The sequence below is a fragment of the Ixodes scapularis genome, unplaced genomic scaffold (assembly GCF_016920785.2).
Source record: "Ixodes scapularis isolate PalLabHiFi unplaced genomic scaffold, ASM1692078v2 PGA_scaffold6__148_contigs__length_123643588, whole genome shotgun sequence".
NCBI classification, from domain to species: Eukaryota; Metazoa; Arthropoda; class Arachnida; order Ixodida; family Ixodidae; genus Ixodes; species Ixodes scapularis.
This window is the reverse complement of record NW_024609881.1, coordinates 17,128,158-17,149,368: the sequence shown is the minus strand read 5'-3', so window position 1 is coordinate 17,149,368 and position 21,211 is coordinate 17,128,158. Positions and strand designations below refer to the sequence as shown.

At 47.0% G+C, this 21,211-nt stretch overlaps 1 pseudogene; it reads right to left on the bottom strand.

Annotated features, from left to right (window-relative positions):
* Positions 1 to 20,007: 20,007 nt before the first annotated feature.
* LOC115332586 lies at positions 20,008 to 20,894 on the bottom strand (annotated as a pseudogene).
* Between the last annotated feature and the right edge of the window lie 317 nt (positions 20,895 to 21,211).

Below are 21,211 nucleotides of genomic sequence, written 5' to 3'. Positions count from 1 at the left end.
TGTTTGTCCTCTTTCGTTTGACGAGCACGAAAAATCATGAAACGTTTCAAGCAACTGCGTTACTGTGGACAACCCTCGTCGAAATCCATGTTGGTTTTTATAAAAAAAACTTTTGAACTTTCAAAATAGTCGTAAAGGCTTCTGAAAATTATTTGCTCAAAAAGCTTACAGGAAGTGCATGTTAATGAAATAGGTGTGTAGTTTGTTACAGTGTGCTTATCTCCCGATTTGTGAACTGGAACAACCCTGGCACACAACCAATCCCTGGGAACGCTATGCTGTTCTAAAGAGACCCGAAATATAATTGTCAAGTATTTAAAAATCCACTCTGCATATTGTTTTAAAAATTCATTAGAGATATTGTCTGGTCCAGGTGACTTTTTGGAATCAATATTTAGTAAAAGTGAAAATACTCCTTGTTCGGTGATAGGGATCACCGAACAAGGAGGATCACCGGGCATAGGATCGAAGCGAGTCGGTACCTCCCGTGCTCAAATCCGCGGTGATATTCGCTTCAACAAATACAGAGCCAAAATATTCGTTGAACCGTCTGGCTATAGTATTCGGGTCTAAAATGTTTTACCATTTTCCGTAATATACACTATTTTCCCCTTTGAAGGTGCAAGGTATCGCCAGAATTTCTGTCGTGCCCTCCTCAGAAACTGTGGTAAAACCAGACTTGTACTGTACGCATTACAAGTAATCAAATTACTTGTAATCAACTACTTTTTAAAGTAATTTTGTAATCAGTTGATTACTTTTATTAGGCAGTAATCACAAGAGTAATCTAATTACTTTTTGAAGTAATAAAATTACTTGTAACCGTTACGATTTGTCCACGGGACCCCCCCCCCCCCCCCACACGCCTTTTTTTATGAAATGACAAAAATAAAAATTGCTTTTTTTTTCGAACGGAAAAAATAAAGATTTTTGCAGAGCTGTAGGAAACGAGGTTAATCTCTTTCTATAAACAGTTTCTGTAAAATGCCCGCTTTTTTTTTTTTTTTTTCGAGCTGGGATTGGGAGTGGGAAGCCCCAGGGAAGCCATAGTTTCGGCCGAAGTCCGGCCTTCGTCAGGAAGAAGCTTCTTCCTGACGAAGGCCGGACTCCGGCCGAAACGTCGAAGATTAAATCGTCCGTTGTTGCTGTTTTTCACTAAGGGTTTTTTTCTTCTCAGTTTTACACCCACGCCTTCGGCCTCCCGCCACCATGCCCGTTATATATATATATATACCTATATATGTACATATATATATATATATATATATATATATATATATATTGGTTGAATAGAAGATGAAACGAAGTATACTTCGCCGCTGACGCCGGGTTCCCAAAAGGATCTCCAAAGAGTGACTCGCAATCCTCGCCGGCGACTACAGTATCCTGAAGCGCCTGACACGCCTGACAGTAAATCGTTTTGAACAAAGAGGTCTCCCTGGCGTGGAAGGTCGGCGAAGGATTACGTGAGCAAGCATCGTCGCTTGTTTAGTTGCAGCTGGAAGCGGGAACGTGCTCCCATGAACGGATTATCTGTGTCTGCGTTTTTGCACGGGGGAGTCCGGCTTTGCGAAGGCGTATGCGCTGACGGCGAGACAACCATGGGAACAGGCGCCCAGCAGTGAGGTCATCCCAGTGGCGCCTCCCGTGGAACCCCCCAACCGCTTGAGGCAGAACTCACTAAAGGCAGACAACATGAAAACAACAACAACCCTCGGAGTGTCCCCATCTTTCACGGTTGCAGCTGGAGGCGCGGCACCTGTGTGCATTACCGGATTAGGTCAATACCCGACCAAGGCTTGTTAAGCATCTCTTCATGCGCTCGTGCGCGCCGGTACTCGTCGCCACCTTGGCCCAAAGACGCCTGCGATGCAGTTTCTACGGTTGCCGAGTATAAGTGCGTGGGAACAGAATGTAAGGGGGCCCCTTGTTCGGGAATGCCACTTCATCTGCCAGCGTCTTATTTATTTCTGCGCTCAAACTTTCGTGATGAGCAAAATTAGCACTAAATTTTGAAAGTAGTTAGTAATTTGAAGAGAAGTTACCTGAAAAACGTAGTTAAATAAAACTACTAATTACCCAAATAAAGTTGTAATACAAAGTTACCAAGTTACTCAGAAAAGTAGTTAAACTACAGTAGTTTGAGTAGAGTAGCTGAACTACGTCCAAGTCTGCCTTTCGGCACAAAATGTTGCATCCGATGTCCCTTAGAAATTAGTATTAGTAGGCTTTTTACCTTGCCGATCGGTATCAATAGTCAACACTAACTTCCATGTCTATAATCAGACTTCTCTTAGATGGTTGTCTAATCCACCATTTTAACATCTAGACTCTTTTAAAAAAAATTCATCCCCGCTCTTTAGAGGTCCGGAGATAGCAACACCGACATCAACAATTCATTAAATGTAATGCAACTCGGAAATAGAAGATTAACTGTACATTTTTTCCTTATGTGGGATTTTCGGCACCCATATCTTTTTTATCAAGTGTGGATTGTATTAGTCGGTCAATTATTTACTTGTTGTAATTACCTGTACAAGACGATTCGTGTTTGTGCCCCATTTCCTTACAGATCTAGGCCGACTGCACTAACTAGTTGCCTTTAAAAAACTGGCGAGGATGATAAACAAATAGCAATATACTATCTTGAAAACAAAAACGACCTTTTGCACAAGTATTACTGGTTTTCGAGCAGCTCGATCAACGCTTGATTAACTGGTTCAATTTGAGTCCAGTATGCGGGAGCCATTTATAAACTGGCAACACTGTTTTGCAGCCTTATTTGATTTCGAGAAGGCATATGATAGTACGGCCTGGCGTTTTGGAAGCTCAAGGTATTTATTCCACCACGGTGTTGGAGTTCGAATGCCATGTACTCTTCAGGGTTACTTGCGACACCGCACTTTTTGCGTAAGGTTGGAAAATTTCTTTCCAGGGAGTTCTTGCAAGAAAATGAAGTGAAACACATTGAGGTATTCGTAGCTTGAAGGGCAACTCCGCTCAATTTCGAAAAATTTAAGCTTACATGTGATTCAAATTCACAATGCGCTACTAAACAACTCTACGTCTTCGGATTCGCGAAATGTTGAATATTATTTGTGTAATCCTAATTTAAACATCAGCTGATACCGAAACCGAAACTTCGGTTGCGTCAGGCAACATTGGTCTCGGGTCGCCAGAGTCATGGCACGTCACGTCAAACGACGTGGTCTTGTGACGTTCGGGAGGGAGCGAGGGACAGGACACGCGACGCAGGCAGGTCGCTTCGCATGGCGTGGACGGTGATGGTCCGGGGGAGAGGGGGAAGGGGAGAAGACGAAAGAGGAGAAGAGGAGCGGAGAAACAGACCGATAAGCGCGCAGGGCAGCGCAAACTAGCGCATCCGCGTTACGGTGATCACGTGGACGCCGTTCAGCCAACGCCGGGAGGAATGACGTCATCGTTCAATTTCGCTCTGAGAAGTAAAAACAAACAAAACGTGAGAATGACGTAGTCATGCCTTTGACGTAGTGGCTCAACGTTGGCCGCTCAAACTCCGTCGTATTGACTGCGCTGACGATTGCGCCTCTCGTCGCACGCTAGAGTTGGCAGATTTCGGCGACTTGGCTCGCTTGAAGGTTTGCTGGCCAGTTTATTAAATACATAGACGATATTTGACATGGGTTCTTCCTATAGACCAACACGCGGCTCAGACGTCACGCAGCTGCGGTGGCGCTGTCGACGGCACTGCGCATGCGCAGACGCTTCACTTCACACGAATTCGGTTTCTGCGCACGCGCAGTGCCCACACCTGGTGTGGGCAAACGCGGGCTTGTTTGTAAACAGCGTGTTGGTCTATAGACCTTTTCCGCTTACTCTCGCCCCCGACCGCCAAGAAGGCATATCCGGTATGGGCGAAGAAAAAATATCAGAACGTTTCAACCTGCAAATGGTAAAAAAATAAAGGGGAGGCAAAACGAGAATGTGTGACGGTTGCCTTTATGTCCTAAATGCCTTCTATTGGAGTGACAACGGCAAAACAATGTTTTCGCCCATACTGGAAGTGACGACAATTCAAGATGGCGGCGCGCTTGCGGAAAAGGTCTATATGATACTCAAGAGGGCTACATAGTTTTCTAAATATAAAAAATGAAGCGGAGTTGCCCTTTAAAAGGAGCCCTGCGAGGACTTTTTTACTGGTTTTTAATTTGCACCGAACCTGAGCGCACTGAACGTAGTAACTCAGTGAAACTTTTCTCGAAATGCGGTCCAACTAACTATAGGTGGCACCACGCAACTCATTTTCCAAGATGGCGGGTGAGGGTCAGAGATGCGTGCCGCTGTTGAGCCTGTCTAATGTGCTGGCTTCACTGAGCGACATAAATTATTTCTGGTAATACGAGGAAGCTAATGTTTTATGAGCGTAGGTCACCCTTTTAACCCGAAAACAAGAACGGTGTTTAGCGTATTAGTTACGGAAGGATGTGCGTTTTAATTTTGGAGCGAAACCGAAACTTACCTCTATTTTGGATTTAACTTCTCGACAGATGTCTTAATTTCGGATTCTTTCATGACTCAAGATGTGTCTCACATGGTAATTATTTACTTAGAAAAGTTCTTCGCGGAAACTTTATTTTGTGACATACTGCTCGATCCAGGCTGATATTCGTCGTTGTTAAAAAAATCAGTGCTGATATCTGTGCGTTCTCGCTGCCTTTTTCTCGCTCAGATAATTGTCATGGGAAATAATGACAAGTATCCCAGCACAAGAATAAGAGAATAATTCCAATTTTACAATATGTCCACGAAACGCATAAACTAATAAACGCTGCTCTCACTGCAACAACCCAAGACGAAATTCGAGTCAGACAGCTGAAGTGTGTGTGTGTGTGTTTATAGCACCGCGTGACGCGTAGGACTTCATATTACATCCAGCGTTTAACTGTTTGTCTATCTTGATAACTATGTAAGAGTTTTTCATATGCTAAAAGGAAAACAGAATCATACCTTTCTGGAAAGACTATTATGGTTAAACGGAGTATTCTCGTGATCTTGGCGTTAATTAGAGGCATACAATGCCACGATTTGTATTATAATAATAATATTAAAATTCGCATATTTGAATAAGAAATGATTCAAGCTCTAATATAATTTGTTGCTTATGGTCTAATTTTACACGCGCGAAGAATTATGGCAATGAAAACTGTGCTAATTATCATCACTGGTTCCAATTGCCGCATTTTAATTGCAAATAAAATAAAAATAGTCTAAAATCAATGAAAACATTCTAGCTAATGTGAGAAATCCATGTAAAATTACATTAATTGTGGGTAAAGTATATTGTGCTATCAAAGTCGCGACTTTTGACAATCGGCGAAACGTCCAAAGTCGCCGCCAATATACTTCCCGACCAAATGCCCAAAAGTTAAAAAAAAAAGCTTTTTTTTAATTACTAGTTTTTTCATAACATTTATTTACTTTTGTATTTGCTCGCCGTCGTTTTGCCAATCTCAGCCTTTCCAGTTCGGAGGAAAGCCTACCTGCTTGCACGTCTGCTCACTGCAGCACGTTTCGTTGGCGTTGGAAGCCGGTGAAACAGTAGTGAGTTTTAATATTGCGTATACGAGCAAGCTCAAGCCCTGTGTGTTTGCGTTAGCTTTGCGCGTTCCACACTGCGCGTGCGCGGAGCCCGAAAGTGCGATCTTGGATGGCGCATGGCGATGAGGCGCGCGCACAACGTGGGGTACGTAACTCTAACGCAAACGCACACCGCCTGCGTTTGCTTCTATGCGCAATACTAAAACTCTCCAGTAACGCACAATCCCATACCAGCTGCTGCACTACGTTGGGACAGTGAAGAGTGTTGTTCGTATTCGGAAATGACATTTCGCGAACCATGATCGCGAGCATTTCCGCCGTGCCCGCTGAGCAGGAAATGGGGGACCCTCACTAGAGCGCTTCCCGTTTCCGCCGCGGGAGGGCGAGCGTCGAGCTGGAGACGCGAATAGGCAAATTGAAATTACAAAACAAACTAGAGGAAGGGTAGTGGGCTCATGCGAGCGCTCACGGCTGCCGCACTTCGTGTCGACGGCGCGAGAGGGCGCCACTAAAGCTTGTTCTGGATAGGCTGTATGCAGCGGGCAGCCAGAGCGGCTCTCATTGCATTTGCTGCGCGATTAAACACAAAGTCGGCATGACACTTCATTGGCCACAAACGACAGCAAACACGGGGTAAAGATCAGTCCAGAATGGGAGCCACTTCGCGCTGCCATACCGCGAAACGGCCAAACCGCAAGACAAAGCTTCTTGCCGAAGGCCTTCGGAACGCTCGGAGCCAGTCGGATCCCGCTCGCTGTCCACACGACCGCAGCGCCGCCGCGTACATCCGAGACCTTTCTGTGTCGGTGCCCGATCCCATTACTCCTTTCTTGTGTGCGCCGCCTTTTCCACCGCTTGGTGGCGGGTATGAATACGGGTCATTTCTTGTTTTCATGCTTTATAAACTGCATTCGTTTCTTTTCTGATCTAAAATACTGAACAAAACTACTCTTATAAATAACGCAAACGGTTCGCGCCACTTATATTTTGTATTTCGACTAAAAAAAAGGTTTTAGTGGCTTTGACCAGTAGTAAGCCCAGGACCAAAGACGTCACAGTTTGCGCGCTTTCGGTACCGCGGGTCGCCCTCGTCGGTGGAGGAGGTTTCCGGGTCGTCCGGTTAAAATATAACGCACTGATATTTAGTTACTCTCTCCGTGTCCGCTGGCTTGCCCGAACTTCAAGAGACGTGGAAACCGCAAAAAAGGTAGACGCTTTAATATAATTGCAGGGCCCCTTTAACTCTTTTCATCGCACAGATGAATTCAGTTGCCCGTACGATACCACTTTCCGTGCTATAATTCTTATACGTAAATGATTTTCAAATATCTTTCCCCTCCTGTAATCCATCAATATGCGAACGTCGGCTTCGAACTTGCAAGCAACAATTTACAAAAATGGGTTCATGCATTATTATAAAACGACAATATTATTATCAAAACGTGACAGGACCCCCCCCCCCAAATTTGTTTTTCATCCGTCCTTTCGTGCATTTTTTGTAAAATTTACCGGAGCAATCGACTTCATGTGACCTATTCACAGTAGGAAAATTGACATCACGTGACACCAATACGTTAAATAGGTTCCCCCTCTGAATTTGTCCGAAAACTTCACGTCTTGTGAACTAAACTCAGTGATCTAAACACCAATTCAGTTTTCCCGCTAAATTTAGCGGGAGAAATCAACGTCATATGACCCGCTGTCACGTGACCCATACAATTTTTCAGTTTCCCCGCTATATACATCACGTGACCCACTGAATCCCTCTCTCGCTCACCCTCCACCCTCTCTCCATTTCTCTCCCCGTCCCTCACCCTCCTAGGCTGTCCTCTCCAACTGCTTCCCAACCCTGGATTTCCCCTCCCTCCCCACCTCCCTTCAATAATCTGCCTCTCTCAACCATCTCCCTACTGAAAAAACCATTTGGCGCCTATATGAAAATAAACGGGTCCATACCGGTAACAGTTTAGCCATACCGGTCACCAGTTTGTCAAAGGGGTCGCCCGTATGGCTCAAAGGGGTCCCCCGTATGAGCCATAACGGTCACCTATTTGGACAAACAGGTCATTCCTTTGTCAAACGGGTCGCTTGTCTGGGCAAATGGGTCGCTCGTCTGGGCAAATGGGCGACTCGTTTGGGCAAAGTTGTCGCACGTTTGCTCAAACCGGTGTCCATGTTGCAAACTGTACCGGTTTAATCAAACGGCTCTCCGGAGCCCGTTTGATACTGAACGTACAGATCGGCGGCGTGGGCACGCCTAGCGTTTCAGCCGTGGCAGCCAATGTTTCCGGAAGGCTGAGAGTGCCGGTTCATCGATTTCAGATCGTCCGCGTAATGCAAGTAATTATATTTATATTTCGATTGCGCTGATGTTCGCTTATACTGCAACTAAAACTAACACCTTTTTTTGTTGTTGTTTTACGTAAACGCGCGACGTTGGTGAGCCGATATTTTTGACAGAACTTTAAAACTTTGTCCATCTTTGTTGCCTCAATTTACTTATTCAGCTCGAATCTCTCTCGCAGAAGACGCGACCGCGTGAAAAAAATGTACGTCCAGACTCCGTTTCACTTTAATTCAAGACGCAGCGAAGGTAGCACACGTACACGCGGCTGCAAGAACATCGAGCATTGCGAGAGCACGCCCGCCGTTGCAGCAGTCAAACTACGAGCTCGCGCCGAGTACTTTCTTCGCTCGGGCGCAAGCCGAGCTTCTGGCCGCCCCGCCGCCATTTCCAAGGTTCGAGCGTGCTAAAATGCGCGCGCGGGTGGTTTTTTTTTTTTTTTTTTTTTTTTGAGTTTACAAAAACACGTTTTACTGGAATGCCTGGGGAGAGGGAGAGGGACTGTACCTGTGGTACTCGCCCCCTCCCTCCTCTCTTGTCACCCGTCACGTGACTCGCAGCCGAGCGCGAGCTACACGCTGATAAGCATCGAGATCCGGAAGGGTGCGCCTAGCAGCCGCTTTTTGTTTTTGTCTGCTTGTTGTCAGTTCCAGCTCGAACTTCGCGCGTCCACCTGCTTCGATCTGTCGCCTAACCCAGCGGTCTTATTAGGATGTCTCTCGACAACGTTTTGGATGTGCAACAAAGCTATCAGTGTTCGAAAAGTCCTACGCCTATATCGGAAACAAGCGATTCTTCAAAGAAGTCAGGAATTCTTGCGGTTTGGTTGGGTTCGGCAACTGACAGCTTCTGCGCCACATCGTGTTGAAACTTCCAAGAAGCCGTTCCCTCTCATTTGTGTTTGCGTGGTTGTCCTGCTTTGACCGTGTCGACAAATATCACGGATTACATCTTTCAAGTCCGCTATTTTTATGGTAAGTGCACTGCAACCTACTTCTTGGCAGCGATTGACCGTTCTTCTACTCGTACTCTTCCAGATTATCTATATAATTATGCAGCCACTATTCTCGCGGCAGCCGGGCGAATAATTTCCCGAAAGTCTACCTTCATAGTCTAGAATTACGTCGGTTCTTGTTTGGTTTGCTATCTTCTCAGTTGTATAAAAGCTTAGAGTGCCTCTCACATTTCGCAGATCGCGTGCACGTTTGTACTTGTCTACAGAAGACGTAATAAACTTTGAGGAGAATTGAAAACAATCTATTGTATCTGTTTTCATGTCCATTTGCAAGCGCCTACGTGAGCACATTTGTTCTACGTGTTTCCTCCATGTTATAAATAGGTTTATGAGTTTCGGAACCTCTTAAATAAGTTTAAGATAACCAACCTACCAGACGATCCCCGTTTAGGGCTAGCGCATAATTTCCCGATTCGAATGGCACGTTCAAACGTGTGGTCACGTGCAAGGTCGAACGGGCACCTGTATCAAATGGGTACCGTTTCGAGCGGGTACCGTTTCAAACGGCTACACGTATCCCATAATCACGTTTGATCCAAACGGGTCGACAAGTTTGCACCCGTTCGATTTACCAGTTTGCCACCCGTTTGAGTTTCAAATGGTTTTCTTCAGTAGGGCTTCCTCCCTCTCTCCTCCCCCCACTCCCTCCATTTTCCTATCTTTCTTCCCTTCCGACTCCCCTCCCGTAATCACTGTGGGAACCATGCGGTTTCCTATATCCCTATCTAGGCCTAGCTTCAAGCAGACCATGGCAGTCGTCGTCACCAATGGCGTCGGCCTCCCGGATACAAGGGACCGCGAGGCCGAATTCTCCGAAGGGGCCGCTCCTCCCATATCCGCTTTGGGTGAATGTTGCCTTCGGCACACCCTTCAGAGTGATTATGGACTCGTCCCGTTTTCGAGTGACCTTCCACCGGCCTCCCCGGGCACGTCCATTTCCCGAAGGCTATATACGCCGGCCACCACCTGTGGCCAAGGCTCTCAGTTAGGGGGGGCTACGCTCAACGGAGCATTCATCGTTATTTTACTGCTCCCCTTTTTCCGCGATCCTGCCAGTTACGGCAGCGCGGACCCCCCTCCTGGTGATCCTGTCAATTAAGGCAGCGCCAACCTTATTTCTCTTTTGTTCCGCCTACGGGCGCTAGCGTGTGGCTTAAGGCCAATAAACACGTTCTACGGTGTCCCCGTGTTTTGTGTGGTCTCCCGTCCACCGGAGCCTAATGGCAGTCAACGGACGGATCCGGCCGTAGCCGCCATAGCAGCGGCACTTCGGAGTGGGTATTGCCTCACAGCGATCAGCAAGGTAAGTCAAAACCCACATTTTGCAACCGACGAGTTACGGAGTCAGTTTTTGCCTCACTGAGGACCTTGGGGTAAACTAGAATCCCGCATCTGACGCCCCAACGTGGGGCCTCCCGGGGACTTCAAACAAAGCAGCACTTTCGCAATGACAGCGAATTAGCCCAATTTCCGACCTTGTGGACGAAGGGAGAGGCGAACGCCCGAAACCCGACGCCACTCAAAGGCTTACTGGCCACGTCAGCCACGCATGGACACAATGCAGTGTCTTTTCAGCCGAGCTCGCTTCCAAGCGGAGGCGACCCAACATGCCCGCAATGTGCCCGAGGCATCCCCCTTCGCGACACGCCAGCCTACTCTGCTGAGCGAAACGCACCTGCGCTTGTCGAGGTCAACCCCGCGCTCGTACAAAGCACGGCGACGCAACAACAGGCATATACAGCGTCGTAGTGCGATGACCTCCTGACCCCGGACTGACCTGCAGCTTCCCCACAAACGAAAGACACTGCCGCCTTCTGTGAGCAATGGCCCAATTCAGCGGCTTAATGCGCAACGGGACACACGGCGGCACACGACGGCACACACCCAGTGTACAGCTCGCCAGCCGAAAGCGTATCTCATCAAAGAGTAAATGCGCTAAACACGTACCAGCCGCTGCTAGATAACGCAGCACGTGTTATCGAGAGTTTGACGGGAGCGTTGCAAACAGCGATGAGGCCCCCGCCGCCCACACGGCCACAGGTCAGAATCCCTATCCCGACATACCGAGGATACGAAGACCGAGTGAGCACCACAGACTTCCTTGAGGACCTGAGAAGTTCTCAACAGGCCATGGGAATGTCGGACCACGAGGTACTCGAGCGCATTCTGCCAATATCGTTGGTGGACCAAGCAGCGCGATGGTTCCGTATAACCGGAAACCAGCTGCTGACTATCGAGCAGTTCCGAAAGGCTTTTCGCCAGGAATTCCCCCTGCTGACACGCGCGCAGGATCAGGAGGGAGCTCGAGCAACGGACCCAACACCCGGACGAGTCACTATTGGAGTTCGTGAGGGCGATGCAAGAGCTCTTTGAGCTGGCAGAACCCTCCGTGTCACATGCAGAGCAGGGCGTCATTCGACAGGCGCACTCGACTTTTGCGGCGTATCTCCGAGGCAGTCGCTTCCGCGACTTGAACGAGCTATACTTGGGGTCAACTTTCTGTGGCAATGAACAGAAAGCCAGGGGGCGGAGCTAACAGCTCTGTGTACCTCCGCTACGTAGTTCCCCATAAATTGGTTTCGGTTTCGGTATGGGCTTGACAGACGCGCATCTACAGTTCAACTCTTCGTATGAGTTTCGCGGTTGAGGGTGCTGAACCAGGATTACCGAGCATGTAGGCATATCTCCGTGTCCTTCCCTACGCTTCACCTGTTTCTAAACCCACACCAACGCGTTGACTGAAGAACTCGAACCGACTTATAAAGAAATTATACCGTGGACGATATCGTCGAATTCTGCTTGCCTTGCGACCGACGCAAATATGCGGCATCAATTTAAGAACTGTCGTGAATTTCATCACCGCCGCAGTTTTGAGGGCATTGATATGTAAACTCTCCGGTTGCTGAAAACTGGGCAGCGCCGCGGACATGTGTAGCGTGTTTACATAGCGCGGGCGCGGTATACTGAAATAGGAGCTCGCAGATCTCTACGGGGCAGTTAAATCCCATTTGAATCGCGTTGAGTTACCGCCGGCTCAGTGTCCTAGCGCCCAGCAGCTCGGAAGACGCATAGCAAAAGCTCGCGCTGAAGAACCCATGAATCCTGTGCTGAATCCCACCCGTTCGTTTTGATCTCTTCGATGAACAACGTACCTGCGCCGACTGCACTTGCCGAGTTGCTCATCTACAGCATATAGACGTGTCAAGCCCGAAATAGCTGACAAACGTCACGCTGTCTAAATATCCACACAATTACCGCTGGCCCCAAAAGTTTGAAAATCAATGGTCAAAAAGTTTCTGTTAATTCCGTTGCATGACAGCGTGCCTTTACCTTTTGGGTGTTCGACTTCATATCCCGTGACCTCGGGCAGGGATCGAGTCGATTATTTTTACAAAAGCTAATGCTGACAGCAAGGAAATGTTCAGCGTTTCGAAATTTGAAAGTGAGTGAGACATTTACTATGCACATTACTCCTCGCCATTTATCAGCCCGTAGAAATGCGTTGGAAAATAGTTATTTAAGCTCTACATGGAGCCTGGCCGAGCCAATGGCACATGCAATGCCCGGCGAAGCCGAAAATCAGTCCTGGAAGGAGGCAGCACCACTGACCTCCTCGGACGAGAGCGTGAACCACGTAGACGCAGTCAGCGCGGTGGGGATCGTGTTCAGCAAAGAAGAGCTACTGAAAGCTCAGCAGAATGGTCCGTTTTGTTAAAAGGTGATCGACGGACTCTCGAGTGAGTCGGACTCCGTGGAGTCGGGCAGTGCGTCCGCCGGGCGGTATACGACGGCTGGTATTGCAGTAAACGCTGAGTGTCGAAATGTATCTGGTACTGGTAGTGGCACGCTGGATCAATTTCTGCTGAACGCCGATGGGCACAGATAATGTGTTCAAGATGGAAGTGCCAAAAAGTCTGAGGTGCGCCGTAATGCGTTACTATCACGACTCGCACTTGGCCGGACATGCGAGCGACTCTAAGACTTACACAAAGTTATGTCACATCGCAACGTGGCCATGGATGAAAAGGGACGTATTCCGCTACGCCCGCTCGTGCCACACTTGCCAAAGCTTCAAACCAAGAGGCGGCAAACCTCCGGGCCTAGTGCAGCCGACCCACAGCCAAGAACCATTGTCTTTGGCGGCTTGCGACGTGGTCGACCCTTTGCCGAGGAGCCCCAAAGGACACCAATATCTGTTGGTTGTCACGGACCACTTCAGCAAATGGGTAGAACTTTTCCCACTTCAAAAGCTGACAGCCCGAGCGATCATGGAGAAGCTCATGGAGGTATTCACCCGATGCGGGTTAACAAAAGCTCTCCTAACAGATCGAGCAAGCTACTTCGTCGGGAAGGTATTTGTGGACGCTTGCAAACTCCTGGGCATCAAGCACAAAACAACCACACCCTACCTCCCACAGGCGAACATCACGGAGCGGTGTAGCAGAAACATCAAACCCATGCTTGCAGCACACCGCGACTGGGACGCATACATTCCTGAGATTGTGTTTGCTCTCCGTTCCACTGTCAATCGTTCGACAGGCTTCACCCCCACTTTCCTTACATTCGGAAGAGAGTTGGCAAATCCCATGGACCGTGTCCTAAGGGCGAACGCCGGGGTGAACGACGCGGAGTCGACACAGACTGAACACGCGCGCTCGCTACAAACTCGGATGACGGAAGCCTTCTCGGAGGCCCGTCGCAATCTCGGGGTAGCGTGAGCTAAACAAAAGGCTCAGTACGACAGCTCTCGCCGAGATCTCCGCTACAAAGTATGCGATCTCGTGCTCAGACGAAAGCACGTTTTGAGCGATGCCAGCAAAGGCTTTTCTGCTTCGCTGGCACCAAAGTGGTTGGGTCCGTACAAAGTGCGAGAAATACTTTCACCGCTCGTGTACAAGCTGACTGACCAAGAGTCAGGAAAAGTCGGAGGGCCAGTGCATATTTGCGATCTCAAGTCCTACCATGGAAGAGGAAATTCAAGGGGGAACAATCGCAGCCCCTGCGGCAGTATGCACGCAAGACGCGAGACAACGCCAGCGATGAGCAGCAGGCAAACAATCTGCGAACTCGGAAAAACTATATCCAGACCCATTGTTGGCAAGCGGTGACCTAAATAGAAGGTCACCTCAACGTTCGCTCTCGGATCACCCTGTAAGGGTATCACTCTACATACGGCATCCGAGGGAAAGGGTAGGTGAAACGCCCATTGGTCAGCTACTGCCACCCAGGCTCACGTGTGTCACTACGTCACCGTAGGGGCATGGCGAGAGTAGTCGTCACAAGCGGCCAGAGACCGTGATGTCATTCTGACGCAGTACGACCCCACAGTAACATCCACGAAGAGGATCCCCAGCCAAGACAGTGCTTCGGGCCCTTCGGGAGCTGCGGTTTCCTGGCTCCGGGGTTTTCGACAGCGTCCCTGGTCCACAGGTAAGTCGAAAGCCACATTTTGCAACCGACGAGTTACAGATTGGGTATTTCCCTCACAGGAAATTGGGGTAAACTAGAAACCCACATCACACACCTCCTGCTCCCTACAGTTTCCGCTCCCCCTCCTTATATGCCTCGCTTCCCCTCCCTCCGCTCCTGCAGTGCCCTTCCCGCCCAGGTTGCACAGAGCTTTGGGCCGAAATATGGCAATTGTCTGGGAGTTTTGGGCCTTGGGAAGCCCGAATAAGCCGAAGCAGAGCCAAATCTAACCTAGCCAAACAACACCCGATTAGCAAACTCGGGACTTTTGGGCATTCACTGCCGTGACTGTGGGTGCGCCGTAGACTTCAAAAATAGCACCATAATCGGAAAGAACCATCATCACTTAACACGTGAGATAATAGAGGCAGCTAACATCATAAAAAGGAGTGACACCTGTGTTAGTAGTCCGTCCATAACGCTGACGGAAAAAGAATTGTTATATCTTGATTCTCGAAGGTAATGTGTGATAGACATTGCTAATTGTTTTGTACAGAAGAGAACGAAGTGAGATGGCAAATTTAATACGGGTTAAAGAAAAACAAAAGAAGTCGAAAGTACAATTTGAGTTGAAAGTCAGCGCAACGTGAGTGACCGTTTTTCTGGTGTGAGGGTGAGTGAGTCTACTTTAGCGCTTCTCCTACAATATGGATATTCAACTCGCCCAAGCATCCATTCTAAGATGCTTTTTCACGTTTGATTCACCCGATTAAAAAGCGTTTTCGCAGAAAAAATAAAAACCGCAAAAGAGATAGTTCTTCAAGATACTAAGATGCAAATGTTCAGTCGCAAAGTACAAGCGCGTGCTTAAGATAACTACATTTTTTTCCATCAAATCTACACGTGGCTATATTCGGGTCGTGACTGGCGAGAAAGAACGTATTCACAAGTTTGTGCAAAAAATAACTTGACACTCGGAAGGTCGGAGCAGACAAATTTGGAAAGCGCAAAGAATGGCTAAATTTTACTCGATCAGTGATATATTATTCATGAAAGACTGAAAAGTAACGGCAAAAGTAACGTCGTTGCTTTCATCGTTACCTCAGAAAAAGTAATCGAACTACAGTTACAAGTTACATTTTTAAAAAGTAACTCGTTACAGTTACAAGTTACCAAAAAAAGTAACGAAGTTACAGTAACGCGTTACTATTCAAGACTGGTTTTAATTCTTTTCTTTTCAGTAACTTACTAGGCATCGAGAATGTAACAGTGGAACAATTTAAACAAAATTTGACGCTAACCGTCATTCCGTTTCGTTTGACAAAACATCTGAGAACACCGAGTGAAACTTTTGTCTACCTTTCATGCTGCAGGTATCCGGCGTGCCTGGCACAATTGGTTGCATTGCTGGATCATACATAACCACTGAATGCCCGGCCAAAAAGATCCGGTCAACTTATGCCAACCGGCATGGCTACCCGTCGTTGACACTGCACGCAATCTGGGACCACCACAAGCGGTTCCGGGATGTGACTGCAGGACACCCAAGCAAGGTCCATGATGACAGGGTGTTTCGAATATGAAGCGTCGCAGACAAGCCGTTGGAGATCTGCCGCATGAGCCAGTACCATGTCCTTGGCGATGGAGCCTATCCCTTGTGAGAGTATATGCTAACTCCCTTTCGGGATTATAGTCGTCTGACGACCAAGCAGAGTGATTTCAACTGAAATTCTCAGGCACTCGTGTGCTGAGAGAGAACTCTTTCGCTGACCGGAAAAAGCGGTTTAGGCAGCTAAAGCTCCTCGATTTCATTACTCTTGACCATTCTGCAAGGTTTATTATTGACTGTTGCATCCTCCACAACCTCTGTATTAAGGCTGGAGGGCATAGCGTTGTAAAGGACCCCGAGGAGGGGGACAACAGGCGCCCAGACACTGACTCCCTGGAGGAGTTTGGGCCCATGGCCCCCGCAGATTCCATCCTCCGCAGACTTGGAGAGGAGAAGAGGGACAGGGTCATCGCCCAAATGGGGCTGAGATGAGTCAACATTCAGAGATGCAAACTCACAAGCTTCTTTTCAGAACCTCGTTGGAGGGCTATAGAATGTAGGTATTGGTGACAAAAGGCGTCAACCCGAGTTCTTGCTTTTTCCCATCCCCATCAATGTAGCATGAAAATCCTTCCAATTCTTTTTGTTGTGTGATAGGTTTTTTTTTACGCTGGCAGTGCCTCATTTCGTAGACAGGCAGTGGCCCTGAAAACAGGTGGTGGAGTTTCGACACCCCCAGACGAGCTTTCTTGAAGCAGAGCTCAGCAGAATCGCGATAGTTTTTTAAGGACAGATTTCGCTGGTGGTGTGAACTTCACAAGTGCATACATTGCCGTCCCTATCCCATGTTGAATCTCGCTAGAGTATACATTGCCCTCGTTGTCCCATGTACAGTCATCCTCAATATGAGGGTAAACATGTCCCCACCATTCCGTCGCCACTGCCACGTTTCAAAGCAGCACCAACAGGAATAATGGCAAGAGAATACGGATGAACAGATTAAAAAGAAAAAAAAACATGCGGTGGTTTTTATTAGTGTTAGCACCGCTTTGATGGGCTGGTAATGGCGATCGAACAGCGCTTCTGTGTTCACCCCCTTACTGAAGACAAATGTACAGTCTTCGTCAAAAGTCCAGAGCCCATGACTGAGAGCTTGCTTCCGTATTAATTTGTGGCACTGCCATCTTTGGGGGAGAGCGAAGGTATTAGTAGCCTAACCCCCCCCCCCCCCCTCAATGTTAGCAGCACTACAGTACGAGAGCGAGCCTGCTCCGACCAGCGAGCCGTGGGATCTGGACATTTCATAAAGACTGTTGATAGACGGTATAGGGTTTGCATATTCAGAGCCAACTATAAAGCAGAGTACCGGTTCACTGTACCATGACAGTACGAAGAGCGATCCACAATGCATTTTGATATTAACATTTCTGCTTCCAGTAAATAGATTCCTTTGTTTGTGTTTGCAAATACTCACTTTTCTTTGTGTTTTCTTTTCAGTATTTAAGCTGTCCCTGCCATAATCACAGAATTTGTATGCTCAACTACTTTTTAATAGGGATGCCGCGAACTTTTTTCGAATCGAAGTTTCGATGATCGAATCAAGCGGTTTGAAAGGTTCGAAAGATTTCGATTTTTCGAATTGTCTATATCGTAAAATTCGACGGAGGTCGAATTTTCGAACTTGTTAAGCTAGGAAGTTCGACGCTTTTCGAACCGTCGAACTTATTACGCTAAAAAGTTCGATCTTTTTCGAACTTTCGAACTTATTGCGCTGCAAGGTTCGATGCTTGTCGAACTTTCGAACTTGACTGACCAAAAAATTCGATAGATTTCGAACTTTCGAACTTATTTATCAAGAAAATTCGAAAAGTTTCGAACTTTCGAATTCTGAAAAGTCAGAAGTTCGACGGACTTCGAACTTATAGGGTAAAAGTTCGACGTTCGTCGAACTTCGAAAGACCGGCGGACGGTTTCATTTGATTTCAAGTAGTGGGGTACATTCGTAATTTTTTTTTCTCGAACTTTTACACGCGGTGCTGCGTTCCTTACGAAAGACAATGTCATTTATTTCAATGTTCTGGAATGCTTAGGTTTAAAGAAATAAATCCCCGAAGGGGCGAGGACGGACGACGGGTTTTTGATGATTATCGTTTGTGCCAGATTTGAAGCACGCTGCAGCCGGAGCTATTTATGGTAGATATGTTATACTTTTTTTTAAGAATGATCTATGTATAGCGTAGGTAAGTGCCGTCTTAAGATGTGATTATTGTTATTCAACGTGAGTTTCGAAGAAATGTCCAAACATGTATCTGCATGCAATTATGACCTAAACTTGATATTTATTTTCGTCTAAGTTGTTTGAGGTATCGCATTTAAATTAACACCACAGACAGTACATATCATTGCCATCTGCAGAATACAAAATAATATATTTATTGTTTTTTCACGTTAAGGAATAAATTAACTCATGGCAGAAGATTTCTAGTAGTGTTCAAGTTCAGCACGTCATTAAAAGAAAACTTTTTTTTTTTTTCGCTTCACGTTCCTGGGACGTGTTTCTTTTAGCCTGTACACATTTTGGTAAAAGAAACTTGTTTCGAAGTTCTGAACCTCTGAATATGCAAGAATAGAACACTTCCGACGAATTCTTGATAGTTTTTTTTTCTCCTGCTTTTTATTCCCGCATTTATTCTTTTTTTTTTTTTTTCTTTTGTTACTATCGGCACAGGTGTTTAGGTCGAAAAGACAGCTTTGAACTTCCGAACCACTAAGCATGTGACGAGCAGTGCCTTCTGACAACGAGTTTCTAACAATGACCATCTGAGCAACCTTTTATGCAGTGAAGAGCGATAGTAGCTATACATATGCATAAATAATTTCAGATTAAAATAAGCTCGACCACGCCCTCTTTCCCCGTATTGTTTTCTTTAACAGTCCAAAATACCTGCAAGGGGGAAAAGGAGGCTGAAGCCCCCCCCCCCCCCCCCCCCCCCCCCGCTACCCTCTTTCCCTCCGTTTTTCCTCTTCCGACGCCACTTGTATGCCAGAACGCTCCTCGACCTCGAGTTGTGTCGGCTTTTGTGCTTTTTGCGAGGCGATTCCTCCGTCCCAGAAAATAAACCTCCAGTACAATTATAAACTTCACCGGATCGGATTACTACCAGCGTGCAAGGGGTGGCGAGCTAGTTTGCCAGGTCGCTTCAAGGTTTCTCTGAGCCTCAACCTCCTGCTCGCCCCTGGCCGTTTCGAACTGGATGAGTCTCGTAAAACAGTGTGTTCGTGCAATCACTACTGCGTGATAAAGACCCCCCCCCCCCCCCCCGGGGGCTGGCGGTCACAATTCTTCACTGGCAAATATTCTAGCACGTCCGGGACACTCGTCGTCTCATTTAATTGCCTTACCAACTTCGCAGAATCTAGATATCACACCCTAACTTTTCTAAACTTGATTTTGTTAAAAAAACAGGTGAGTCGTGAAAACGTTATTTGAAACTGAAACTGTAGAAAAACTTGAAAATCGGACTTCAAACTTTGAAAACTTGGATTAAAAAAAATTCAAAATCTTCAAAGTTTTTTTTTTTTTTTTTTTTTGAATTTAGCGTTAAAAGAGAATCGAAACTTTCGAACTTTTCGAACTTTATGCCAAAAGAAATTCGAAATCTTCGAATTGTTCGAACTTCATGTCTATAAAAATTCGAAGCGTTCGAAGTTTTCGATTTTTTTTTACAAAGAATTTCGAAATCTTCGAATTTATCGAACCTGAAGTAAAAAAATATTCGAAATATTCGAATTCGAAATTTTAGAAACCGTGAAAGCTTCGAAATTTTCGAATTCGAAACTCCGCTGTGGACAAAAGTTGCGAATTTTTCGAAATCGAACCTCGGTCGGTACGAAAATATCGAAATTTTTCGAAATCGAACCTCAGTTCGCTTCGCAAATATCGAAACCTTTCGAAATCGAACCTAGGGTGGTTCGCGACATCCCTACTTTTTAAGGTATGCTTACCTAACCACCCTTTGAAGTATCCACTTCAGATTAGAAGAAAGGTCCACTTGCAAATTATGAATTTATGGCACTCGTGTCAAGAACACAGCAATTGTAAAAAACGTTCTTTCAATCCTGTTTCGTCTCGGGCTGGGTCACGAGCATAACGAGAAGTCGCATTTTCTGTCGGTGCATTTCTTGCCGTTTCAGCCGCATCTCTTCCTTTAGCTTCCTTTAGCTTCCCTTTTGGGTGCACACTTCTCTTCCTTTATCTTCCTTGTGGCTACATGCCTTTCTTCCTTTAATTCCTGTCGTGTTTCTCGTACCGCTCTTGATTCCTCAAGCTTCGCCATCTCTCAGTGAAGAACTCCTTCATATGCTCCGTGCGTGCAGAGTTCACCCTTCCCGAATGATGAGGGGTGCCTGCACTGCTGGCTGGTTGGGATGACTCCTCTGAGCTTGTGGGAGACGTGCTGGGTTCGGCACTGTCGGCTGGTGTTGACATCGTTTCTGCTGCAGCTGCTGCTGCGCCCGCCCGCCCTCGCTTGACTGATTGGCATAGCCTTCTTGTGCGTTGCCCATGCACGTCCCTGATGACCTCCGGCTCGATGCTGTCGTCCATCATGCTGATTCAATCCAGTTTGCCGTCGTAAGGAACGTCATCAGGTCCCACACCAGAACGGTCGTTAAAGCTAACCGCTTGTCTCTTGCGCTTTTGTATCGCCTTCAGCCTCGTATTGCACTGGTCTGGCGTTTCTTATGACTTCAGTATGGTCTGCAGCTCTTTCGAGATTTTAATAAATACACATTTCTTGTTCTTAATATTTTTGAGCGGTCCAATTTGGGGGAAGTAGCGTTCGTAATAGCCAAGCAACAGCTTAGCTTCGCCTGGTGTCCACTCGGCTTCTGATAGAGGGACATTGAGTAACTTACTGCAATACTTAGGGCTTGTCGTTGATATTAGTTTTCTACGCAGCGAAAAGCTTTTAAGCACAACTTGTATATTCTGTCTTCATGGTGGGTGTTCGCGACTCCATGAATGTACTTTTAGACAGTCAAGCTGAAGGTTCATGCGTTGTACGCCACACGACCGAAGATTTTGATAAAGTGCAAGGTAGCGCGAGATCCTCACTTATCAGGCTCGGATATAGAACGCTTGGAGCCGTTTGCTCATCTGGATCTGCGAATATGTACAGACACCGGTGTAAGATGAGCCGACAGCCAAGTGACACCAGCTTGACGCAGCTCAAGATTCAGATGCTGAATCTTGAGCTGCTCATTTTTATGGCTACTGCCTGAACTCTTCCGTGCCTGCTCAGTCACGTGATTTCAA